The sequence below is a fragment of the Euprymna scolopes genome, chromosome 19, assembly GCF_053919585.1.
Source record: "Euprymna scolopes isolate OS-2025 chromosome 19, ASM5391958v1, whole genome shotgun sequence".
In the NCBI taxonomy this organism is placed as follows: domain Eukaryota; kingdom Metazoa; phylum Mollusca; class Cephalopoda; order Sepiida; family Sepiolidae; genus Euprymna; species Euprymna scolopes.
In genome coordinates this window covers 102,755,896-102,783,508 of record NC_136500.1, presented here as the reverse complement: position 1 = coordinate 102,783,508, position 27,613 = coordinate 102,755,896, and the positions used below count along the sequence as shown (strand labels likewise).

The window sequence follows — 27,613 nt, the reverse complement described above, 5'->3', positions numbered from 1 at the left end:
TCATTTTACATTAAATTTTTATAGAAAAGTGATCCCCCATTTTTTAAAACTAAGATTTCTTCATATCTTGGAAACTACTCATTTGCCATAATTTTAAACGTTATTTTCGTTTACAGCACCACTAGCAGTATCAGAATTTTGGGAGAATTTTTGACAATCCTAACACAAAACTGTGAATAACATATACAAAACTCGTAATTTCTCCGTTTAAAGTGGGTTGTTTATTTTCTTTATGGAATATACATCCAAAATAAACTATTAAAATTGTTTAAAAAAATAATAGAAATATTATTTTTTTTATTGCCGTCATTTTGTAAACACTTTTTTTAAATAAAAAATAATATTTCTATTATTTTTTTAAACAATTTTAATAGTTTATTTTGGAAGTATATTCTCCAAAATTCTGACACCTACAGGACCACAACATTTACCACAAATAATTATTAATAAGCTTTTGGGATAACAAAAACGTCCATAAACTTAAAAAAAAAAGTTTAATCTATTTCACGCTGATATAAATATTGCACAGTAAAATAGTTGAATTAAAAAGATTTATGATTTTTCTTATTTAGAATTATTTAAACAAGGAATTCCGTTTTTACGATATTTTATTAAATTGTTAGGTGAAAGTACATAATATTTTCACCATACTCCCCATTTTAAATAAGTTTCTAAATAATAATTTATTATTTCAGCACATAACTTAAATTACATATAAAATTCATTTTTTATATACATACTTTCATTTTTATTTTAAAATACGTTCTAAAAAAATAAATAAAAATAAAAAAGGTGCTTTTTTTTTTTTTAAATATCTCAAACATTTTAACACTTACTCTGCTATATTTAGATGGAGTAAAATGCTTTCTTTTTATTGCATTAATCCACTGGTAAATTATTTCCTTTTTTGGGGGGAAATGAAAAAAACGGTAACTTTTGGTCCATTTTCATAGTTACCTTGGCATTTTGGAACTATACATCTCGACGGCATGTTTAAATTTATTTAACCCTCCAAAACTTAAAACCAACTTCTGGTTTAGTCATGAGACGCGTGACCAAATTTCAACAGACCGATGTTCATGACGTCACCAGACTAAATTATAGTCGTCGCTAGGCCATCATATTACGGTAGCCACAATACAAGTCTGTCACCGCCAAAGGACGTTACTCTAGCGGTGTAACCTGAGATTAGTTCCTCATGCAACATCTTCCCCCTTTTAAGAACAACAACAAAGAAAAAAGATCCACTAACAAAAGCAAAATAACTAAAATACAAAAACAAAACAATGCTTTGTCCTTGTGACCTAGGCCTTCACTGGGCTGACTAACCTCTGGCCTAACATGGATTATTCTGCCCTTTTCACTTGGACTCAATTAGTTCATATAGTTTTTGCTAGCTGGATTCCTTACTAGTCTTCCTGAATGTGTCCTCATTCCTTCAGTATTTTGATTTGCTGGGGATAGTGTTGCCGGCCTCATTCTATTACTTTCGAGCCGAGGTGTTTGCGAATTACAAACCCCTTTTGTACTTGGCAGTTCAGTTATTGGTGCCTTCTTGCTAGGCCTTTGGTATGACTGAGGGATCAATGACGGTGATGGTAATGGTTCTGCTGTTTTTTTTTAAATCCACCCCATTACGTCGGAGCAACTCCCCATCAACTTTGACATGGTATGACCTCTCATCCAGTCTCTGCCACACAACTGCCTTCTTCTACTCTCGCTGACCTTTTATGTGTGGTTTAATACATACCACATCTCCATGTTGCACTGGCTGAAGTGGTTTTACTTTCTGGTTGAAATAATGCTTTTGCTTTCTCACTTAACTGTTTTGCTTAGATTTTTGTATAGTTCTGGTCTGAGGTCCTCTCTGGTTGGAAGAAGTGTCTTTGTTCTTCTTGACATTAGCTTCTGCGCAGGTGATAAGTGACCCTTGGCTGGCATATTCCTGTGATCTAGCATCGCTAGGTATGGATCAGCATTATCTTCCATTGATTTCTGGAAAAGGTTCTTTACAGCAGATTCTACTTTTCCATTTGCCTTGCTATTGTAAAGACTGACGGGTGTATGTGCAAAACACCACCTTCTTGCAAAGGTGGAGAATTCTTGACTACTAAACTGTGGTCCATTATCAGTGACTACCTGATCTGGTATCCCATGTTGTGCAAAATGGTGCTTAAGCTTAGTGATCACTGTTTTAGCTTGTGTAGTCGGGAGATGGTCAATTTCCCAGAAATTACTCATATAATCAACGGTGGAGAGATAGTCCCTATCTGCAAAACTAAAGAGATCTACTTCTACTTTTGCCCAGGGTCTCTCCGGAATTTCATGAACCATTAAAGGCTCTGCAGGATTGGCTACCTCATATTTCCTGCACGTTGGGCATTTTGAGACAAAGTCTCTGATGTCACTATTCATATTTGGCCAGTACAAGCATTCTCTTGCTCTTCTGCAGCATCCTTCGATCCCCTAGGTGTGTGGAATGCAATTTTTCTTTTAACACTGCTCGCTGTGTTGTTGGTACTACTACTCGGTTTCCTCTGAATATTAATCCATCTTGTACCATCATTTCATTCCGCATGCTGAAATATGGTCTCACCTCTGGGTCAAGATGTACTTTGTCTTCTGGCCATCCTTCCACAATTACTTGCTGTAACATCTGCATACATCTGTCTTCTTTTGTAGTTGAACACAATTCGAGCAACCTCCCCTCTGTCACTGGAATATATTCTGTTTCCTGGACATCATCATCATCATTGATACAGTCATTGCTCACTCCATAAATGTATGCCCTTGATAATGTGTCTGCTAGGAATATCTTACTAGGATGGTATAGAACAATCACATTGTAAACTTGTAACTGCATTAACATATTTTGCAGTCGCTTTGGGCATTTCCCAAATTTCATTTTCATTATTGCTTCTAATGGTTTATGATCAGTCAGTACTCTAGCCTGTTGACCAAATGTGTATTGGTGAAACCGTTCACAGGCATGAATCACTGCCAATAGTTCTTTCTCAATCTGTGCATATCCGGTTTCTGTGTCTGTAAGTGCTCGGCTAAGGGTTGACCTTCTTGTAGCAATACAGCCCCCATTCCTTTCTCACTTGCATCACATTGAACGACCAATGGTTTGTTGGGGTCATAGTATCTCAATATTGGTGCTTCACTCACCAACTTTTTAATTTTCTTAAAAGCTTCTTCACGGATCTGAGACCGCGTCCATGGCACATCCACCTTTGTTAAGTTGCAAATTGGAGCCATCACATCAGAGATGTGGGGCAGAAACTTTGCCAAATAATTCATGAATCCTCCCAATCGTTGCACTTCCTTAATGTCTGTTGGCCGTGCCATATCTTTTATGGCTTTTATTTTCTCAGGATCTGGTTATCCTGTGACCCAGGAATGATACAGATGTTTGCCGTAAATTCATTTTCTCAGCATTCAATCGCATCCCACGATCATGACATCTTTGCAACAGCCTTCTGAGTTTTCTATCATGGTCCTCTGTTGCTTCTTCCATCGTTTTACCAATCCCGATTACCAGAAGATCTTCTGCTTTGTTGATGATTCCTTTCAAATCGGCCATATTATTATATAGTTCTCTTTGAAATATTTCCGGGGCTGGAGCAATTCCAAATGGTAAAACCTTCCATCGAAACCGACTATATGGAATGGCAAAAGTGGTCAAGCGACTGCTGGCTTCATCTAAGTTTAGGTGCCAAAATCCATCCCTTAGATCAAGAGTTGAGAAAACTTTGCTATCAGTAAGTTCTGGGAGGAGATCGTCCAGTACCGGTAACTGGAAATGCTCCCGTTTAAGAGCCTTATTTTTAATGGTCTGGAGTCAATACATATCTGTAACTTTCCATTTTTTTTGATTACCAGTGATAAGGCACTTGCCTATGGTGTTGGCTCGTTCACTGGTTCAATTACCTTTTTGACCAGTCTTTCTAATTCGGCTTTCACTTTTACCCTGATAGCCACTGGTATTCTTCGAGCCGCTGCAACATGTGGTGTTACGTTGGAGTTCACCTCCAGATGAGCCTCTCCATGTAACGTACCCAATTCTTCCTGGAATACATCCTGAAATTTGGATATGATGCTCTCCGGGTGCTGGCTGCTGTTTTTTTGAGATATGTTTGCAACCCTCTTAAATTTGTCATTGTTCACACTAATGAGTGCCATTTGCTGACAAACTTCACTGCATACTTGAGTCCGGTTTTTGGGTTTATCATTTTTATCCGACGTTCTCCTAACGGTTTTATTTGTGACCCATTCCACATGATAAGGGTCTTATTGGACTACTCAAGTGTTTTTCCCGCCACATGTTTCTCGTTCAAGATGTTCATTGAGGCTCCACTATCTAGCTGAAAAACGACCAACTTTCCTTTGACCATCATTTCTGCCTTTATCACTTCAGGTCTGATGGAATTGATTCCTTCTTTCATGGTCACACTGTCCACAGTCTGAACTATCACTATTGCTATCGCTATCATCTTGTTTTCCAACAAACCGAATATTCTTTTTTCTTGATTTGCATCTTTTTGCAAAGTGGTTCTTTCCATTGCATTTGAAACACGTCTTCCCAAAAGCTGGACAAAACTCTTTTCCGGGTTCATGTTGCAATGCACACGCCTTACACCCTCTGTTACTTTCTGTGGTTGTTGGCTTTCCCTTAGGTTTTAATTCCACTCTGTTAACTGCCTCAGGTCTCAGAATTCTAGACTGTAGCGTTGCATTTTCCGATAGTTTGCATATGTCTATGCATCTCTGTAAGTCCAACTGTCTCATTTTAAGCAGTTCCGCTTGGGTGTGGGAGGTTGTGTACTCCAAGAATTATCTGGTCTCGTATGGAAGAGACATAATTCTCACATAATTGCATGTCTTTATCAACGTACGGAGTGCCGTGATAAATGCTTCCACTGTTTCACCTTCCCCCTGTTTTCTTGTGTGGAAGATATATCGTTCGTATGTCTCATTAATTTCTCCAATGGCATACTTATCAAACGCTTGGAGAATTTCATTGGGTATTCTCTCTTCTTCCGGAGTCAGAAACTGAAACCCATAATATACTTTTAACGCTTCATCTCCAAGTGTATGCAGCAACATCACCATTTGGTATAGTACTGGCTGTCTCGCTAGATACGTGATGATAGCATAGTTATTCCATCTTAATTTAAACAGCTTCCAGTTCGCTGACAGATTATTTTCCATACACAGGGGTTGTGGGGGTCGTATCACCACCACTGGTCTATTTATCTCTTCTATCTTAAGTTCGGACACTTTTTTTTTTCTCAATACAATCTTGTGTTTTACGGCTGATTAAATTGGTTTAAACTTCTTTTTTCATATTATTTAAACGCAAATAGATCACAATGACCATGTTTCATTATCTTTGCATGCAGATTCCCATTAATGAAAACAATGCAACACGTACACTTGGTTTACTGGCATCTTATTTTATTCTTGCGCCATTATCTACACTACAAGTCTGTCACCGCCAAGGGACGTTACTCTAGCGGTGTAACCTGAGATTAGTTCCTCATGCAACACCCCCCTCAATTAATTCCTGATTTCTGTGTTTTCATTTCAAAACAATATCTAACATTAGCATGCAATTGTCTGTATTTTTGAGATGAGGTGTTTTCATTGATTGAGATTGTCGGACTGACTTCCTCATCTTGGTTGTTATCGTCACAACGTTTCGGCCGTTTTGCCCTCCGGCCTTCATCAGGTGTTTTTGTATCGAACTGGGGAACTGTTTGTTAGGAGTCTCAAACCCAACCCTTTATTATTATTACGGGGGTACCGTGTTCGGACTCCAGCTAGGCTCTGGGACATAGTTGCTGATTCTCTGTTTTGAATGTTACTTTTTTCACTGCCTTCATTCAGGATTGAACTCAGCACCTTTGAGTAACTGTAAACTTTGATACTTGAAGGGAACTTCCAGTTCAATACGGAATGCGGGCAAGTTAGCTACATTGGGTGGCAAGACCTGTCTGGCATTGTACCTTCGGCACAGAGCGCATGAAGTCAGGATCGTCTTCACTGCTTGTCTGCCTTTTGGCACCCAGTACTCACAATGTCTCAGTTCCGCTAAAGTGGATGCAATCCCTAAGTGCTGGCACCTAGCATGCACATCCATTATGATAAGCTTGGTAATCGGTGACTCTTTGCCAACAGAATAGGGTGTTTAACTTCCCTACTAAAGTGGAGAGATCTACCAATTCTGCCACCTGACCTGATTAGACCTTCATCATCAATAAACAAATCAAGGTTCCCCACTAACCCAGGTACCGCCTTCCCCGAGGGATTTAGCAAAAAATCTAGTTCCTCAACATATACCTGGCATTGCATTGTCTGCATAAGCAAAACAGCTGCCAGTTTTTCACTGTCAACTTCTAACCGACGCAAACGATTGATAAATTTCAGGACAAAGGAAATCACTCTTAAGAGTTTATTAAATGAAGAGAACCTTTTCAGGGGCAGAACAGTAGGTGTTTCCTCTCCATGGAGGATCGCAGCATTCCAAGATGCACAAACTATACCTTGGCTGCATTTGTTGAGGCATGGCAAGTCTTGAGTAACTCACAGAGTGGTGCCGCCACTTAACCAACCTGGACTATAGCACCAGAACTGGAAGCAGGTTTTGAACCTTTCCAGCATCATTCCCCAAGTGATCAAATCAGCGGGGTTCTCTGCCATTGGAATATACCGAAATGAGAGATACAAGCTGAGAGTGGCTTTTAATTCAATGCTCATCTGCTAGATAGCCTTCAGCCTATTTCGGTTCTTGCTCACGATGGTCCCTAAGATAAGCCAAGAGAGGACCACTTGAGAATCTGTGACCACGTTGTAAAGTCGAACAGAATGAAGGAAGAAAGCGACCACGTGTCTGCGCGTGTTGTCTTACCTGCTGGGAGGATCACAGGGAGGGCAGAAATTAAAAATGGCAGCTGTGGTTTTTGTAAGATTATTGAGCGATGACGTCAGGCCTCACGTGACTGTTTTTCTGGCCGCCGATTGGCTGATGACAAACGCTTGGACAATAAAAGGAGTATGTTCAGAAGATCGAGGACAGTGTGTATCAACTGCATCAGTGTGATTGGACGTTTGACGTGTGTGTTAATCAACTGCCGTAGTTGTGAAACGAATTCAAGCTTTAGAAGTTCGACGTGTGTGTTAATCAACTGCCGTAGTTGCGAAACGAATTCAAGCTATTTCGGCGAAATGGGGCAAAAAATTGACCTCAAATTAATACCAGAGTTTGATGGATCGACCCCGGTAATTGACTGGGTGGAAAAGGTGGAATTACATTGCCTTTTGTCTGGCGTAAAAAACTTTGAGCATGTTGTTCCTCTGTGTTTGTCCAGTGGTGCCTTTGCGGTGTATCAACAGCTCAGCCATGAGGGCAAACAGGACTACGAGAAAATCAAGGCGGCACTGTTCAAGGCGTTTGCGATTGACCCCACCACTGCTTGGGAGCAACTTGAGGCAAGGACCTTACGTCCAGGCGAAACGGTCGACGTGTACTTGGCAGAGCTGACGAAGTTGACAGTGTTGTTTGGTGGACTGCCTGAGCGGGCCTTAGCATGCAAATTCCTAGCAGGATTCCCGACAGGAGCAAAGCAACTACTACGAGCTAGCTCAAGTGCAGATTCATTGCCCCTTAATGACCTAGTAGATCGGGCCAGGACTGTAATGAAGAATTACTCCAAGATGAGGGAACCAGTAATTGCTGCTGCTCAGTCCACACCGAATGATAAGAAACCGTATCAGGGACCCAGTCCACGTGGTGGAATCATATGCTACAGATGCAATGGACAGGGCCACATTGCAAGGAACTGCCGGCAACAACCAACGGCTGTTTGCAGCTACCGGTGTAAGGAAACTGGCCATATAGCTCAAGACTGTCCGGAAAACGGAACCGGGGACAAGGTGTCAGCGTCGACCTCTTCCCCACGCAGAAATTAAATGAGACGCTGCCGGTCATCCCGATATATATCGACGAAGCACTGTGCTCAGCACTCCTCGATTCCGGGTGCTCCCGCACTATTGTATGAGAAAGCCCCAGTGTGTGCTGCGCTAAGGATCGACCAACCAGACTTCAGCGTCGAATTTGACGAGCAAAAGAGGGCTTGGACTGCCTCATGAAAGTGGTCGGAAAACCGGGAACCAGCCAAACTGCAGAATGGAATAACTGAATACCATGTGCCCGACCACATGAGGCCCGCATACGAAGAAGAACTTCGCAAATAGATCGAGGATGGCTGGCTGATTCCCTACCCCTACAAGAAACTTGGACCTCCTAAGTGTCTGATCCCATTAATGGCGGTTGCTCAGCACAAAAAAGCCAAAGTCAGGTCGGTAATGGACGACCGAGAACTGAACTCATATGTTGATGCGTTCACAGCTGATGCTGACGTGTGTGCTAGCAAACTACAATAGTGGCGCCAGCTGGGTTCTAATGTGTCCCTGTTAGATCTGAGAAGAGCATATCTGCAGGTCCGGGTTAGCGAGACAATGTGGCCGTTTCAGACAGTAGTGTTTGCCGGTAGGAGGTATTGCCTCACAAGACTGGGCTTTGGGTTGAACGTTGCACCCCAAATAATGAAGACGATCGTCAATGCTGTATTGTCACAGGATAAGATCGTAAAAGAGGGGACATCAGCATACCTTGACGACATATACGTGAATGAAGACATCGTGCCATCATCACGTGTGAGGGCCAAGCTAGCCGAACTTGGACTGATGTGTAAGGATCCAGAACGCTTGGAGGATGGCGCTCGTGTCTTGGGGTTGAGCGTTCAACAGGAGCGAGGAACCTTGAAGTGGGGACGTGGAACTGCTGTTCCTGAAGTGCCCCATGTCCTCACGAGGCGGGCTATATTTTCCCTGTGTGGAAAACTGGTGGGACACTTACCAGTAGGTGGATGGACTCGGGCCGCGACAGCCATCATGAAGAGGAGGGCGAGTGCAGTTACCAAAGGCTGGGATGACAAATCTGTTGCTGCGCATGGTGAAGGAGACCATCACAAGAGTCAAGTAGGAGGACCCCGCTAAAGGAGATTGGTGGGTGGATGCGAGCTCCCTCGCAATTGGGGCGCTATTGGAGATGAACGGGTCTGTGATTGAGGACGCCTGCTGGTTGCGACCAATGAATGATGCTGCTCATATCAACCTGGCAGAGTTGGATGCGGTAATAAAAGGAATAAACTTGGCACTCCAGTGGAAAGTCAAAGAATTATGCATACGCACAGATTCGCTGTGCGTATACCACTGGATAGTTGACACACTAACAGGCAAAATGAGAGTGCGCACCAAGGCGGCTACCGAAATGTTAATCAGACGAAGGTTGGAGACAATAAGGAAGTTGGTGGAAGAGTACGACCTATCGGTGAATGCGGTGCTTGTCACTTCAACCTGCAATCTTGCTGATAGACTTACCCGTGTGCCCCAGAGATGGTTCGACGCAATGAAGAAAGAAGCCGAACCAGGGTCTTTATGTGCTGCTTCTGTTGAGGAGACGGATAAAATCAAGAAGGTACACCATGACAGTGGACACCCCGGAGTGAGACGAACATATTATTTCGTACACTTAACCAACCCGTCAGTGTCCAAAAGCAAAGTAGAAGCAGTGGTCAAGGAATGCCAAATATGCCAGTCAATCGACCCTGCTCCCACCAAATGGCAGAAAGGTCAGCTGGAAGTCGACGAGAATTGGAGCCGACTGGGCTTGGACATAACCTATTATGGTGGTCAGCACTTCCTGACACTGATCGATTGTGGACCCACAAGGTTTGCAATCTGGCGACTAACTATTAACAAGACAGGTCTCTGCTAGTGTCATCCGTTCATATTTTACAAGCGAGGGCCACCTGAAGAGATTCTCACTGACAACGACACAGCCTTTTGCAGCGGAGAATTCAGGCGTTTCGTAGATGAGTGGGGGATCTGGCTTAGACACAGGTGTGCGTATGTACCGAGTGGCAACGGTATAGCGGAGCGGTTCCACCGAAGTGTGAAGAGGATAGCAGCAAGGAAGAAATGTACGATTGCAGAGGCAGTATATAGGTACAATACAACACCAAAGGATGACGCGACTGCTGAAAGTGCACCTGCTAATGCAATACATTGCTATTGAGTGCGTGTTAACGGCATAGACGCCTGCCTGCCTGCCTAATCAGAAGAGGACGCAAGGACGGTACAAGTTAGGGGACACCGTCTGGGTAAGGCCTCCCAATAACCGATGTACGACCAGTTTCAGAAGAGGACGGATCACTGGCATAATTAGTGAGCAGGCTGTGCTAATTGATGGTACTCCACGGCATGTGAGAGATGTCCGGCCCGCCCTTGATACAAACCAAATGGCGAACAGCGAAAGTGATGAATCATCCAATGATGAAATGTGGATCCGACCTATGCCCCATTGCCGTGATGACATGGCTGAGAACCTCAGCACAGATGGCGATAGTTCCAGCGCCACTTCTGAGAGCCCCAATGACGATGGAGCCCAGCTTGATGGAAGGACTGCTGGCAACGTTAATGGCAACAGGTCTGTTACCCCTTCTGAGAGCTCGGATGAAGATGGAGCGCAGCCGGATAGTAGGACTGTGGACACTGACCCAAGTAGCTCTGATGAAGATGAAGAAGTCCAGCTAATCCACCTCCGTAGGAGTGCCCGTAACAAACAACCGCAGTCGCACTGCTGCATGTGTGATCTTGAGACCAGGGGGGGTGTAAAGTCGAACAGAATGAAGGAAGAAAGCGACCACGTGTCTGCGCGTGTTGTCTTACCTGCTGGGAGGATCACAGGGAGGGCAGAAATTAAAAATGGTGGCTGTGGTTTTTGTAAGATTATTGAGCGATGATGTCAGGCCTCACGTGACTTTTTCTGGCCGCCGATTGGCTGATGATGAACGCTTGGACAATAAAAGTTCAGAAGATCGAGGACAGTGTGTATCAACTGCATTAGTGTGATTAGAAGTTCGATGTGTGTGTTAATCAACTGCCGTAGTTGCGAAACGAATTCAAGCTTTAGAAGTTCGACGTGTGTGTTAATCAACTGCCGTAGTTGTGAAACGAATTCAAGCTTTAGAAGTTCGATGTGTGTGTTAATCAACTGCCGTAGTTGTGAAACAAATTCACACGTGAATCTCAGAGGGAGTGAATCCTCCAGAGTTTCTTAGAATCGTAGGTAGGCACTTTATGGCCAGGAACACAGCCATGAGCTCCAGAGTAGGATGTGTTTTCCTTTTTAAAGGAGGCACCCTAGCTTTGGCAAATACCAAACAAGATCGACACTTCTGAACCATATATGCCGTAAACCCATAGGCTTCCGGGGAGCCATCGCAAAACATGAAGAGCTCGCCAGGTTCACTTTCACTGAGTGCCTTACAGGGAAAGGAAATGGTCCCCAATCCAGAGAGATCTGAAGAAAGTTTCTTCCATAAGGAAAAAAATTCAGGTAGAACCAGCACATCCCACCCTAATCCTTTCTCCCAAAGCTTGCTTAGCAGAATACGACCTCACAATGAAACGGGCAAACACAATGATAAAGGATCATAGACTCTGGCGGTCTCCCCATGAATTTGTCTCTTAGTAGAAGCATCAGGGTTTCACTTAACCGCAGCCAATCGAAGGGTGTCGGAGAGAGGACAGTACCAATAACCAAGTACCTTTTCCCAACCACTGTCATGAACACTCAGTGTACCATGCTCCTCCATCTTGCTTTGAATTTCTACATGGTCAGAAGTGCAAGACTGTAGTTTGAAGCCTCCTTGATATAACCGCTCCCGAGAGAGAATGTATAATCCACACAGCTCCTCTGAACTATCACTAGACATGATGAGATTATCTACATAAAAGCGATTTTCCATGGGAAACTGTGCAGCATGATACCGGAGAACATAATTTAAGATAAAAGGACTGGAAACAAACCCAAAAATGATTGTGTTGTGCCTAAAACAACGTAGTCGTTCACCATCCTTCAAAAAAAAAACAGAATGTTCTTATCTGATTCCAGCTTCAGGCGGATCATCAAGAAGGTCTTCTTGATGTCTGCCAGCACATGATTATTGGAGCGGAAAGTGAGTAGCAAATCTAACAGGTCACTTGTTAAGTTTACTCCCTGGTAAGTAGCTTCATTCAAAGATGGAGAGTCCCCAACCTTGAGGCTACAGTTGAATACTGGCCGAATTTTTTTGGTCGTAGTCAGGTCCGATTTCACAACCAACCTATGCAGAATCCAAATAAATTCATTAAATCTCTGAGGAGGCACAAAAATCTCCTCTATTATACCCTCCCGTTCTTGCTGCTGGAAAACCTGCAGATAGTCCTGGTAAAGCTGTTTCCTCTCCAGGTTTCGCGCTACATGTTCTAATATGCGCAAGGCGACAGCATGATTAGAGGGGACACGTGATATTTTATCTTCCTCCCAGGGCAACTGGACGTAATACTTGTTGTCTTAAAACAAAATGGATTGTTGGAAGAGCACAATCTTCCGCTCATCATAGTCTGTTAATCTTTGTTCTCTTATTCCTTGCGACTGTGGGGTATATGCGAAAGGATAGTGGAGGAATCATCGCACCATCAACGCTGTTGCAGAAGAAAACAACATTTCACCCATGGAGGTGGTGCTTTGGTACAACATCTCACCGAAAACCAGACAAGATGGGACAACTGTGCCTCATAGAGCCATCTTCGCATATAAGTGGTGGCATCCATGCAACAAAACGGTAGGAATTGAGGGTGAAGAAGCTACCATTAAAGTGGGTGAGGAGGTGTGGGTGAAGCCCCCCAATGCAAAATGTACCACTCGCTGGGGGAGAGGGATCGTAATGGGAACGCAGTCGAAGAACAACGTGATGGTGAATGGCGTTCCCCAGCATATCCTAGACCTGTGTCGTGTAACCCTGCCGGTGCACAGTGATGGCAGTGAAGAGGAGGAGTCGAGATCCATCAAGAAGCTAACGATGCACCCCAATTTGACTTAGCCCCACATTGTGGTTCTTTACAACTGGACGAGAATGTCTGTAGTGAACCTGAAAATGTCAACCCCCAAGTAGTTGTCCCCCAGAGGCCTCAACGTGAGAGGAGGCTTGCTTGGATGAAGGATTATGAAGTGTCTTATTGATCTGGAAGATCGGGAGGGGGGGGGCGTGTGGGGTATATGCGAAAGGGAAAAAAAAGCTACCGTTTAAGGCTAGGTTATGGTTAGAAACAAAAACAAAAAAAAAAATTAATTAATATACGATGTACTGGACGTATCTGCATCGCTCTTTGGGAAAGAAGAAGGAAAGGATGGTAAGCTCATTTATATACACGAAGGGCATCTTGGGAAGACAGAGCATGATAGGAGAAGCTATTTTTTTTTCTTGTCTCTTCCTTTTTGTTTTTGATAGGATATATAAAAGCCGGGAAAAATTCCCTGTAAGAAACACAGAAAGAAAAGAGTCGTGAACATCTTCTCTTGAAAAGTATTCCGTGTTGCTGACGTTCAGATTGTGCGGTGTGACATTAGTGGCGAGAGGCCAGGTGTGGTCGATTAGAAAAGAAGGGGGCAGAAACGTGCTGTTGAGCGAGTGACTCGCTCCTTCCCGAACCCCAGAACCAAATCCTGATCGTAACCTCACAGCGACTCCACCCCAAACATTTTCTCTTACCACCTTTGCACGTCACTGTCCAGGAAAAAATCACTAAGTGGATCCTCATACTTGCTCTGTGACTCCAGCATGAAACAAAAGTGAGAGGAGTTGACTTCAGCCATTGATGCTAGAACAGAATTGAAGGTAAGGCTCTCTGGGTTCACATCCAAAGAATGGTCCAAATCAAGGAACTGCTTCACCTCACCAAAGAGAACCAGTTCTGTTGGAATAATAAAGGCTTGCCCATACAAACAAGGACCAGTTTGAGAGTACCCAAGCTTTGAATAAAGTCCAATCCAATTATTCCATGAATTGGAATGAAGTTTGCGCCTCTCTCAAATCTATCTGCTAGAAGGCAGTTATGACGTTGGAACCTGTCTAAAAAGAGTATCCAACTCCTCAATGTGTACAGATATATCCAGGTTCTCCTGTACTAGTACAGGAAGAGAATGTGGAGAATGAGATCCAACACTAACCTCCAATTTTACTTCCTTAAAGCGCCTATTATAGTCTCCAAGTATGGTAGTCAATTTGAGTTCGCAATCCAGTTCAATGGACGCTAAGGGACCAAGGGGTTCTAACACCTTACCTGACAGATAAGTCCAGCCACTGCCAGTGTCCAACAAACAGTTGCTGGAAACCTGGTCACCATCCTTGCCAAAGGTAAGGTAGCACACAAAACAGGGGGGAGGCATGAGAAGTTTCCACCTGGAGTGCGACAAGTGGAGTTAGCCTGAAGTGAAGAATCCCTTCGAGAGGGACCAGGCCTTGGCCTAGATGAAACATCCCCCAATGAAGCCCCAACTAGTATTAAGGGTGGAGCCAGGGACCTCGTTTCCCTTGATGAGAAGAGGTTTAACCGCCTCCCTAGTATCCCGCAAAATGGACGACAATGTGGGGATTCTCTTCCCAGAAATTTGAATCAGCTCCCCTCGGACCTCTCTGGGGAATTTGGAAACGAGAATCTTCGCCATAAGTCGAGCCCCTGAAGAATGGTCCTTAGAGAAAGAACAGCCAAATGAACTTTCCAGCTCCGCCAGAAGAGAGGCTGCTTTGTTTATAGCTGAAGTCCAAAATGTCCTGAAATATGTGGTCTGTTATCTCATTCTCATCGAGGTATTCGCTCTTTAGGACAGAAAGAGCCAACTCATAATTTCTGTTGCAAATAGTCATATGATTGATGAGCAGCAAAGGTTGGTCGGACAGTGAACATTTCAGGAAATTCAGTCTTTCGGCATCGTTAGCCATGCCGACCACACAATTTTCAAATCTTGATAGGAAATTCCTGAAACTCATGGGGTTGGATTGCATCTCCAACCCATCAAAGGTAGGCCCAGTAATCTGAAGTTGAGGTGGCTTCACGATAAAAGAAGACGCACCTCTTTCAATTCCAGGGGAACATGGAGCAGAACTTATGGACTCAGAGGTAATAGGGAGGAACTTTAATTCGAGCTGCTCAAGTTCCCTTCTGAATCTCAGGGTATGTGCCAGAGATTCTTTCTCAATTTGAACCCAGTCCTCCTGCTCCTCCTCTTCCGATAACAGCTTAATCTTGCTAACACATATGTCAACTTCAGTCAAATATTTGGTAACAGATTTCTGCAGTGCAGCAAATGATTTACTAGGAAGTTCATCTTCCATGTGAGCCATCTCCAGAATAGTTCTGATTTTGGTCCATAGAAGAGAAATTCTTTTCTGTAAATCTGCCTTGCTTCTATCCATGTTAGACATTTTTTCCATAGCTACCAACGTAATAGATGCACTGAGACTAAAGCTGCTTTCAGGACTGCCAGCAACCACTGTAAAAGAGTAATAAAAAATGCAAGAGAGCTATATGCCCAGTCTGTTAAATCCAAGGTAGCTGATCAGCGGCTTGGTTCCCACCAGTTTTGGCAAATAACAAATAGGATCCTGAACAGAAGTGTGCGTTCTATCCCAACCATTATCAATGGACCAGAGGTCATCTCGTCAGCGTCAGACAAGGCCAAACTATTTGCAAAGAACTTTGCAGCTAATTCTACCCTATGCGACGAAGGCCATCAACTCCCCATATTTCCTCCTATAACACAGAACAGGCTAGGTAACATACAAATATCCGTGCATGAGGTCGCCAAGCTAATAAAAAACCTAGATTCCAGTAAAGCATCCCAATTATAGTGTTAAAAAAGCTTCAACCAGAACTTGCTCCCATACTTACGAAACTATTTAAGCGCTGCCTTAAGGAGAAGTGCTTTCCAACCCCCTGGAAGACCTCATCAGTTTGCCCTGTATTTAAGAATTCAGGTGATGTCATCTCCCTCTCAGTACAGACCAATAAGTCTTCTCTGTGTTATGAGTAAGTTGCTGGAATCAATATTAAATAGAGAAATAGTCAACCACCTCAGCAGGAATAACCTTCTTAGTGACACACAATATGGTTTCCGCTCTGCAAGATCTACCGCAGATGTGCTGACGGTTATATCCCACAGGATTAGTGAATCTCTTGACAAATACTTCCTTTCTAGGGCAATTGCTCTTGACATATCAAAGGCCTTCGACAAAGTATGGCATAAGGGTCTACTTCACAAGATTTCCAGCTACGGTATAACTGGAAATGTTTTCTCAATCATTAAATCATTTCTCTCCGATAGGCTCATAAGAGTAGTGGTAGATGGACAAAAATCGGAGGCCTGCAATATAAATGCTGGAGTCCCTCAGGGGTCAATCCTGGGCCCAACTCTCTTCCTGATCTACATCAATGACCTCCCTAAACACATACTTAAATCATTCGTTGACATCTATGCTGATGACACGACCATCTACGGCAACACATCAAAGGTTGTAAATGACGAAGTTCTCTCTGATTCTCTCTCCTCTGATCTCGAGTGCGTGGTTCAGTGGGGGAAGATGTGGCTAGTTACCTTTAATGCATCCAAAACCAAACTCCTATCCTTACATCATCAACGCTCTGATCCCCAGCTGGCATCAATTGTGATGGATGGCTCTCGTCTGGGTGAGGCCCCGTGTTTTGACAAGCTTCTGGGTTTGACCTTTACTCCTGATCTGAAATGGAACACGTACATCAAGTCTGTTGCCAAGGTCGCTGGAAAGATGGTGGGATCCTTCTACCGCTCCAGAAGATATCTCACTACTGATGCAATTCTCTATCTATATAAAAGCCAAGTACGGCCAAGGATGGAATACTGTTGCCATATCTGGGCAGGAGCTGCCAAAAACAGCCTATCATGCCTTGACAGAGTACAAAATAGACTTCGTGGTTTAGTGGGGGATGCCCTTTTCTCTACCCTGCAACCCCTCTCTCACAGAAGAGACGTTGCGAGCCTATCCTTGTTTTATCGTTATTTTCATGGCATGTGCTCGTCTGAACTCCAATTCCTGGTCCCCCCTCGCCAATCTTTCACGAAAAACACCCGTCTAGCTGAATCCACTGTGAAAAATTTCCCCCACTCTATATCTGTGCCTAAATCAAAACGCGGATTTCATGAACAAAGCTTCTTTCTTAGAACTGCACGCCTGTGGAACTCTGTTCCGTCTGCCTGCTTCCCTCCGGACTACAACTTGGATGTCTTCAAGTCTAATGTTAACAAATTCCTAATGAACCACCCCCTTAAGTAAACACTTCATCAAATCTCCTCACTAACATAATGTACTTGCAATAACCCTTATCCCTGAGTGGCTTCCGGGCCTTGATAAGTGGTGATCACTGTGTAAAAAAAAAAAGAAAAAAAAAAAGGATTCTTCCGTAAAATGTGAAAAAAATTAATTTTCCCTTAAAATCCAATGATTGCTCAGTCGAGAAAAGGGAGCAATATGCACCTACTTCAAGTTGCGGAAGAATTGCCCCCTTTCGCGACTTGATAGTCTGTTAACAATCTCTTGCCAGCAAAGCTGAGGTAATCAAAGAGTAGCTTTCCAGCACCAGCCACAAATGCATCTAAAAAAAACTTAAACCACTGGAGAGAATCTCCTTTTAAATAACCAAAAGGTCATGTGATTAACTGTCACCTGACCTGGGGAAAAAAACCTTTAAAAAGGCAAGACAATCTCTTGGTTAGTAAGCAAGGTAAGTGGACACCGCTCTACCTCTCTTGAGCAATCATTAACCCCCCCTTTTTTTTTTACAATCCGCGCTATTTTTAAATAGTATTTTCAAGTTTAATTAAAGTTTTACAATACCTGTTTTTACTAAATTGTTAGGTACAGAATATGTACACAACACCCTCCCATTCCCATGTTAAGAATGACTTTCTAAAAAAAAGTTTTTATTTCAGCACGGATCAATAAGTGCATGAGTGCCTTTTATTTTCTTGAATAATAATAAAAACAAAATACTCGACAAGAACACGGTTTTTGTTTTAATAATTATTGGTTTCCCAATTTATTGGAGAGGGACCTATGTTTTCAGTGGCTTCCGTTAGTCAAAATGATTGCCAGATAAGCGTCCATTAGTTTTTCCTGAAATTTTGCCACAAATTGTATTGCATTAAATAGATGTGCACAGTAAAAAAATAAAAAAAAATAAAAATTTGGATCCATCTATTAGATTTTTCTGAAACTTGGCCAAAATATAAATCCTGTATGGGTTACCTTGGCAAAATTCTGATTTGAGTCCCCGGGGACTTTTAGTGGTAAAAATGCCCCTTTTTGTGGCTCTTTTTTCATATTTCTCAACAAAAACTTGATATGTCTGACTACGTAGTGGTTTTTCACAGTGGTCAACTAAAATATGTGTGTTAAGGCCTGTAACTGCTCCGTTTTCCATTTACACTGGGATTCAGTGTATCCAGGGGCTCAAAAGATGTCAAAAATGCCCCGAAATGGCTAAAAATGACACTTTTTACCTCATAGCGTTTGATCCATCCATTAGATTTTCCTGAAACTTGGCCAAAATGTGGAGGCTATTGTTCTTAATATTAATTCAGTATGGGTGACCCTCGCAAAATTCTAGTTCGCATCCCTCTGGCACTTTTAGGGCTTAAAAAAATGCCTTTTTGGAGCTTTTTTTCATATTACTCAAAAACTTGATATTTATGCCTATATAGTGGTTTTCCATGGTGCTGAATTCAAATATACATGTCTTAAAGCGTGAAACTGCACCGTTTTTTCATTTTCACTGGAATTCGGCATTCCCAGGAGCTCAAAAGGGGTCACAAATGCCCCAAAATTGCAAAAAATAACACTTTTTACCACATAACTTTTGCCCCATCCATTAGATTTTTCTGAAACTTGGCGAAAATGTGAAGGCAATGTTGGCCCTTCACACTTCTCAAATTCATCATTTTTTCACTATTTTTTGTGGCGTCATCTCACATGCAACACCAGAGGGGAACCACGCATGCTTGACTTGTTTTTTATTAAAAAATATAAAATAAAAATTTCAATTCATCAAAACATGTTTTTTCCCCAAGCTTATTGGGAATTTTTTTAATTACCATCTTTTTCATGAACATGCTCTGAAAATGTTTTAAAATTATCTGGGTTTCTATTATTATACACATAGATTCGAAGAAGTTGTTAAAAAACAAATATATAGCAAATAAATGTTATCAAAGGCAAGATAAGTTACTTTTCTACCTAACTGGATAATTTTTGGGTGGTTTTATTTAATGTAACATGTTTATTCAGCTCCAAAAACAGTTTTTACTGATATATTGGAAAATTAAAAATGGCGCCGGACTCTCTGTTGAAATGGTAAGTTTGGGAAAATGAGTTAAAGATAAAGAACTATACAAAATACTGTTAGAAACTTGCTCAATATAGGTAATTGTGACATAGGCTGACATATATTCGGTGGGTTTCTAACAGTTTATGTTATAAGCCTCCCTACACATGGTCGCATTGACATGAGACCATTTCACTTCTACTACCGGTATGTATTTTAGTGTTTATCGCCACAACTAGTAATCTGAACTTACACCAATTTTCCTGTTAATAATTACCTATAACTATAATCTCCGGCCCCCCTCCCCCCAAAAAAAAGATATCCAGCCAAAAAAAAAAAGACAAATAAAACATAACAAAATAATCCACGCTTCCTAGAACGCACATTGGAGCCGATGTGTATTTCACTAGAGGGGGGAGGGGCTCACTCGTGTACGTCTGCCGAGTTATCAACCCATGTTCTTTGGCTAATAAGCGACATCTGTTGACGGTTCTTGAAACTAAAATACACACATTTGCCTCATGTTACTAACATGCAGAAGTGCAGTTACGACAATATATTGAGTAGAAAGTTATTTATAATTAAAAATACATTATGGTATAAAGATGGGGTCCAAAAATCCAGCCTCATTCTGAATTCGGGGAAAAGTGTGTCTGTCATCGGTGTCGAGGGAAAAACCTAACTCCTGTGAATAAACGTGGCAAAAAAATAAATACTGTTTTAAAGTGTATCAGTTTGAGTTTGTGTTAAATAGATATGGGTTTCTTTCAAGTTATTTTTCAAAACAAATTGTACACATTTACAATAAAATCTGTTTTCATTGCATACATGAAAATAAAAGGTGGTGCTATTTTTTAAAGATAGGATTTTCAAGTTTTACGATATCTTTTAAACTGTTAGGTGAAAGTACAGAAAATTACAAAACTTCCTCCCCTCCGCTTCAGTGAAATCTTTGGATGTAATAGAGATGACAAAAATTATGAGAAAAACGAAGTATCTGTTCTGATACCACACTTCAGTTTTTCTGTCCTCGGTAAGTGACGGAGAAATCCTTCTAGACTGACGCAATTCTTATTTCTGTCCCAATCTAGAATGTCTGTCTCGTGTCGTTATAGATCACTATGTCGTCTATGTAGGCATCTACATTTGCTATCCCAGCGAGACACGCATTCATTAATCTTACAAACATGGCCTGCAAGTTCCTCATGCCAAAGGGCATCACTCGGTATTGATATGTTCCCTCAGGGGTAACAAATGTCGATATTTGTTTGGCTCATTCTGTTAGGGGTACCGCCCAATACCCCTTCAAGAGATCACATTTGGTGATATATTTTGCTCGCCCTATTTTATCTATACAGTCGTCCATTCTGGGAATAGGATATGAGTCGGCCTTGGTGAGCGCATTTACTTTTCGATAGTCAGTGCAAAATCACACTGTCCCATCGGGCTTGTCTACTAGCACGCACGGTGATGCCCACTCACTCTTACTGGGTTCTGTTATCCCATGATCTAGCATATAGTCTATCTCTTCCTTTAGAACTGCTAGTTTTCTCGGATTTAGGCGATATGGGTCTAATTGGTTTCTCCTCTTTCAGTTCTACATCATGCACTGCTGCATTTGTGCACCTGGCCGCATCTGAGAATAACTCTCTGTACTCTGAGAGTATTGTTTTTTAAACTCTGCCCTTCCTACGAAGGTAGGTGGGCAAATTTGGCATCTAAATTTCCCAAGACCGCTGTGTTGTTTAACTTCCTAGGTGGGTTCTTGGCCACACCAGCTTCCCCCTCAGCACTGGTCAGTTCCAGTTCTCCCTGGATACGTGGTGCTATCAGCACCGCTTTCTCTTCCGTCCTTCTAAAATACTTTCGCATCATATTAACATGACATACTTGCATCTTCTTTCTATATTCTGGGGTAAGGGAGCTAATCTACTGTATAGGGTCCCTGGTATCTGACCTTAAATGGCTAACCGTTTAGGGGTAACAGTAGTAGGACTTCCTCCCCTTCTTTGAATTCTCTTTCTATTGTTTTCTTGTCATATGCAGCTTTCATGGTTTTCTGACTATTCTCTAGGTGATCTCTGGCTAACTCTCGCGCTTCTGACAGGGTTTTTCGCATTTTAGCCACATATTCCGACATATTGTTCGGCATGGGCTCATCGTTTACCCATCGTTCTTTTATTAGTTTTAGTGGCTCCCGTACTGGGTGGCCAAAAACTAGCTCGAATGGACTGAACCCTAGTGATTCCTGTACTACTTCACGCGCTGCAAACAACACGAAGGGAATACCTCTGTCCCACTCATCATCATGTTCCACACAATATGCTTTTAGCATAGTTTTGAGTGTGGTATGAAAGCGTTCCAGCACTCCCTGGGACTGCGGGTGATATGCGCTGGATCTGACGTGCGTGACTCCCAGTTGTGCTGCCATCTGCCTGAAGATCTTTGACATGAAATTAGACCCTTGGTCGGTCTGGATCGTTTTTGGTAATCCCACTTTTGTAAAGAAAGTTATCAGGGTGTCTACTATCTTTTTCGCCGATATATTCCGCAATGGGATCGCTTCAGGGAATCTGGTGGACGCACACATTATAGTCATTATATATTTATGGTCGGCTTTAGTTTTAGGCAGCGGTCCCACACAGTCGACAATCACTCGACCGAAAGGTTCCTCCACTGCTGGTATTGGTTGGAGTGGCGCCAGAGGAATTTTCTGGTTGGGTTTCCTGTCACTTGGCATATCTTGCATGTTCAACAGAACATTTTCACGTTCCCCATGATTCCTGGCCAATAGAAGTGTCTCGTGAGCTTTTCGTGCGTCTTAGTGACACCCAGGTGACCCGCCAATGGTATCTCGTGTGCAACTTTTAGCACTCCCTCCCGGTACGCTTTTGGCACCATCACTTGCTCGCGCACGCTCCAGTCTATCTCCTCCATCACACTGGGAGGATTCCACCTTCTCATTAATACGCCGGTATTGAGGAAGTATTGTCCTGCCCTGCCATCAGATTCTTCATTTCCGATCCGCCCAAACTGGGGTTTCAAATCGACATCGTTTCGTTGTTCCCTAATTAGTTCCTGTCGTGGTATTAATAGATTGGATCGCAGCCCTATCTTTTCTTTTGCTTGACCCTTCCTTTCTGGTGACCTTGTACTTCTCCTTCTCTTTCTTCTTCCCCCTCGTGGTTACAATTGCCGATGCCTTATCTTCTGATGCCTTGAGTTCCCCCATGGATTCAGGCTTCATTTGGCTCGAGGGTTTGATTCGGCTTTTGGCAGTGTCGTTACCTACTATCATCGCCACGCCGGTCATAGGTAAGCTACTAATGACTCCCATGATCTCGCCTGATATCCAATCTGATTCTAGGTAAATTTTAACTAGAGGAATTTTCATAGGCTTATCTTCTATGCCTCTAATAGTGACTGTCCTATTGGAGGTTGTTTTTATTCCCATGGGCACGTGGTTCCTTAGCACTAAGGATTGGGATGCACCCGTGTCTCTTAGGATATTGATGGGCCTTCTCTGGCTCTTTTTGTTTCGGGAAATGTATCCTCTCGACGTGAAGGGTTTATACGCCGCTTCTACATTTGCATGTACCATCAACTGTGGTTCAGCTGGGGGATTTTGAATTTGTTCCGGGCCTCGTTTCGCCCAACAGTTTGCAGCTATGTGACCCAGCTTCTTACAGTTGAAGCATGTGATAGGTCTGGCTTCCTGTTTGAATGGCGGTTGTTTGGCTGAGAATGCCGGACTCCCCCTAAGCGCTTGCAAACCGCTTTGTTTTTCATGGAGTGGATAGGCCTCTCTACTACGTGGATGTGTAGGCTTATGCGATCCTGGTCTACCCTTGTGGGTGATGACATACTCGTCCGCTAATTCAGCCATGTCAAGTACTGTCGCTACCTCTTTTCGGCCAGGTGTAGCCTCATGTCTTCGGGGACGCAGTTTAGAAATTCTTCTATTAATAGGAGCTGTTTCAATTTTTTAAAAATCTCCCTCCACACCTTCAGAGCTACACCAACGGTTGATGAGTGCTTCTTTTTGATTTGCAAACTCTATATAGGCCTGGCCTTCGCTTACCCTTAACCCCCTGAATTTTTGTTGGTATGCTCTTGGAACTAGTTCATACACCTTTAAAATCGCCACCTTGATGGTTTCATAATCTGCGCAGTCCTCTGCTGGGAGCGCCGCGTACGACCTTTGTGCTTTCCCATACAGCGTTGTTTGTAGTAGCATCGTCCAGCATTCCTTCGGCCAGCCCATATTAAGAACTGTCCTTTCACAGTGGGCGAAGTACTCGTCCACTTCAGTTTCGACGAATTTAGGGATCAGCCTTACGTGTTTCGTCACGTCGAAGCTATTTAGTCTATTCTCGTTTGTTTGGTGCCTTATGGTTAGTGTTTCTTGTTTAATCCTGGCTTTCTCTATCTCCATCCTAGCTAATATTTTTGCCTTCTCTAATTCTACTTCGGCTGGAGTCATAGTTGCCATTTCTGCTGGCAATTCCTCCAGCGTTTCCTGCTCAAACACCCCATTATCTACCATATGTTCCGTGATAATTCTAACTAGTGTAGTTGTTCTCATCGCTCCCTTTACTTCTAAATCTAACCTTTTCCCTACTTTTATTAACTCGTCTTTCTTGAGTTTACCAAGGCTATCTGGGGATGGGTTTTTTAGAAAACTTTCTATGCTCGCCATCTTGCCTTGTTGAATTGTTCAGGGATTTTTTATTTTTTTTTATGAGGCAATTTATGTTACGGACCGGTATGAAGCTGAGTCGGGGTGGATGTCCCCTGGTAAGAATCTTATGACTCTAGGTCAGCGCTTCACCCTACATTGTCTGTAACACAATATAAAAATAAAAATAAAATAATGACAAGTAAAGTGTTGGCCACAATTTGTAACCTATTTGACACGTTGTCTGAGGTTCTCATGAGCACATTTTGTTCCGAACGATTTAAACTCAAAGCAAGAATGACACAACGCTAGAATCTTAAAACACAAATTTTATTCAACATTCTTAAATTTAATATCACACCGCAATAGGTCGGATGATAAAAAAAACATCATAAAAGAAAGAAAAGAAAATAAGGTGACAAAAAAAAAATAGTATCAGAGAAAATGTATATACCATTTCCATTATGGTATGACAGTTCGGCCAAGGACAAGGAGCGGGGATATCGGGATGGGGAAATCATAATAGTCACTTAACTTTATCCAATTGGACTTTCGTGTTTCATAATGTCTCCGCAAAGTTCATCATTCGCAAGATTTTTCCTGTTTGGTTTCTTCTTGGATGGGGATGCCCGTCGACATGACGATATTTTTGTTCGTTGCAACCCTCTTCTTATTCATCTTTAACGTCTTCGCCGTGAACTTTCCATGATGTCCATTCTCGGCCGAAAGAATTCAACTCCTGTTTATTTCAGGGAAATCTGTTTGCGCTGCGCTTTGGGCATTCCTGAGCACCACCGGCTCATAGCGAGTTTTTATTTATTTATTTTTTTTTTATTCATTATTCGCTTAAACATAAACAAAACAACCGGTCCGTTTGACACCATTCACTGCTTTCCCCAGTCTCTTTTTCTTTTCTATCTTTTTTTTTCTTGCCTCTCTATTTTTTTATACGAACGCTATTGTTTTTCACCGTTGACAAAACGCTCAGTTCAAAAACTGCTTTCTTTATTCGTCCACAGCGATTTCACTTTTTCTTTCTCTCCCTTTCCTTTTTCATCAGCTTCGCTGATAGTGGGCTCTCTCGCGCATTGCATTTTCAGAGGGAGGGAGGGGTGTGTGTGTACGCCTCGAACGCTAGTGCGTTTATTTATTTGTATTATTATTTTTTTTTTTTATTGAATTTAAATTCACGCTTGCCGAAGGCGAGCGGGGGATGCATGCTTTCATATTTATATTTGAATTTAAATTCACCATTCGCCGTAGGCGTTCCCTAAGAGAAAAAAAACAAACTATTTCTTATTCCGTTATGATTATTTCTTAATTTATCAACCAGCCTCTCTACCAATATAACAATATCGATACTATATGGCTGACTGGGATAGCTTCCGTACATTTATATCAGATCTACCTTTGCATTCCATGTTTAAAAAGGATGTGCCCTGTATAGTATCAGACCTGATGGAATTGTTAATTGTATGTATAGGCCGTTTCATACAGCCTACTCTTGCATTAAAATCACTAAGTATGATGAGTTTGTCTGGATTTGGTGTTGCACCTATGATGCTATTCAAGTCTTCATAGAATTTGTCTTTGATGTCTTCAGGGGTTGTCATCGCAGGAGTGTATGCACTGACAAGAGTAGCAAAGTAGCACCGTAAATATCCATTGAAATGTGTGCTTCAAACCTAGGTCTAATGTCATCGATTTGTGACTAAGTTGGAATGGGGGAGTGATTCATGGTTTGTAACAGGACCAGTGTCTGTGTTCATTATTCCTTTATTAGCTTGCTCAAGATAACGCTCACTTCTGCTCCTGTATTGATGAGAAAATGTATGCCAGAATTCCTGTTGGTGGCATAGAAGATGCGACATGTATGAAGCCAGCCAGGGGTGTCAGTCGCATTTAATGCCTGATCGTGCCATTTCCTGTTGATTTGGATGTTTGTGTAAATGCACAGGTTTTTCAGCATCTCACAGCCTTTTCTCTGTAACGCTGATGATAATAGTATAATTTCGTATCATCACAATTGTCTCTACGATAATACCTGTTTTGACTCTGATGTTTGTTGAATCAATTCTGACTTAAGTGTGATATGTAACTGATCCAGTTGGGGCCATGCTAAGTCACAACCTTCAGCCAGTACCTTGTGTGATAGTGAGGCCATGATGTAGTTTACCTTGGTAAACTCGCTGTGGATCGTTTGAGTATAAAATTGGGTCTCTGCATGTGCGAACCAAAGTGTGGAGTCATCTACCCAAAAAGGGGGGACCTTTACTATCGGAAGCATAGTTAAATTTGATGACACATTGTGTGTCACGTGGATGTTCTAGTCCGCCACTGTTGTCTGGTAATTCCTCGATTACTGTCTGTATATCGCAGGAGTTATGATTTATTAAATTAACTGGCCTGGGTGCCTGACATTGCTCGGGTGTCTGTAAGTGTGTGTTGAGCAAAAAAAAAAAAAAAAGTTGTAGTAGGCAGGTAGGCTCAAACCCGTGACACGAAGGAGGAAAAGAAAGTGGAGGTGTGTGTAAGGGTGTTGGTTGAGCAAAAAAAAAAAAAGGAAAATTGCAAGCGCAAAAAAAGCCAAAAAAACAATAGTAGTAAGCAGGCTTGAACCAGTAATGCACCAGAGGAAAAAGAGGTGAAAAAAAAACTGTCTTGAACCAGTAATGCACCAGAGGAAAAAGGTGAAAAAAAAACTGTCTTGAACCAGTAATGCACCAGAGGAAAAAGAGGTGAAAAAAAAACTGTCTTACCGATGTGCTTACCGTGGTTGTGATGTCATGGGCGGTCGAAATAACATCTTTTATGTGACGTTGTGGGCGTGAGGGTTGAATGTCAGTGGAAAAGCCGACCCTCCCTGTAGAAAAATGCCCAGCTGAGGGTGAAGGAATTAATGTTTTTAGTCAATTTTTCAATATTTGCCGTCCAAAGGGTCGAGCTTAAAAATGATACTGATCTCGTGAAAATCCGTCACTTCTTTCGAAAGTTTTTGCAAGACATACATACATACATTCATACATACATTTAAACAGACAGATGAGATTTATATTATAGACTAGCGGGGGGTACCCGGCGATGCCCGGGTGTTTGGAAGTGTGTGTGGTGTTAAATAAAAAAAGAACACGGGGGGGGGGGGTCGAACCCGAAGCCCTGAGGCAAAGTTTGAAAATAAAATCGGCCAGCCGGAATGAGTTAATGAAAGATGTTTGAATTTATTTAAGAACCAAATTGACAGGTGCGCGGCTGGACTTCGTTGAGCGTTACGATGACGACGACATAGGTTTGTTTGTTATAAGCGAAGTAAAAGAAGAAAACAACGTTAACACTAAGCGGGAAAAAAAACACAAAAAAAAATAACGTAAGGCAAACGAACAATGAAAACAGAAAAACGAACACGTGAAAAATGGCTTAAATAAGCCTGTTTCGATATTAAAATTTAAAAAATCGTAAAAAAAACAAAAACATCTCACACCACGATTCGAACCCAAAACGTTTAGATAATGAACCAACGCCTTAACCAACTGAGCTAAGGTGACGTTCACGAAATTTGTTGAGTTTTTCAACTATTTAAAGTAAATCAGGTCACGACGTCATCTGACGCATGCATAGAATCGGTCATTG

At 42.3% G+C, this 27,613-nt stretch overlaps 1 protein-coding gene across 6 annotated transcripts in view; it reads left to right on the top strand.

The window, feature by feature from the left end:
• Nucleotides 1-27,613, top strand: part of LOC145239861 (mucosa-associated lymphoid tissue lymphoma translocation protein 1-like) — a 754,570-nt gene that overhangs the window by 5,263 nt on the left and 721,694 nt on the right. The window contains exon 1 of one of the 6 annotated variants that reach the window (XM_080103425.1): nt 17,592-17,709. The exons of the other annotated variants lie outside the window; for them this stretch is intronic. The gene's annotated coding sequence lies outside the window, so the exon portion shown is untranslated. Of the gene's footprint in view, nt 1-17,591; nt 17,710-27,613 lie in introns of those variants that run through there. 6 annotated transcript variants of the gene reach the window in all.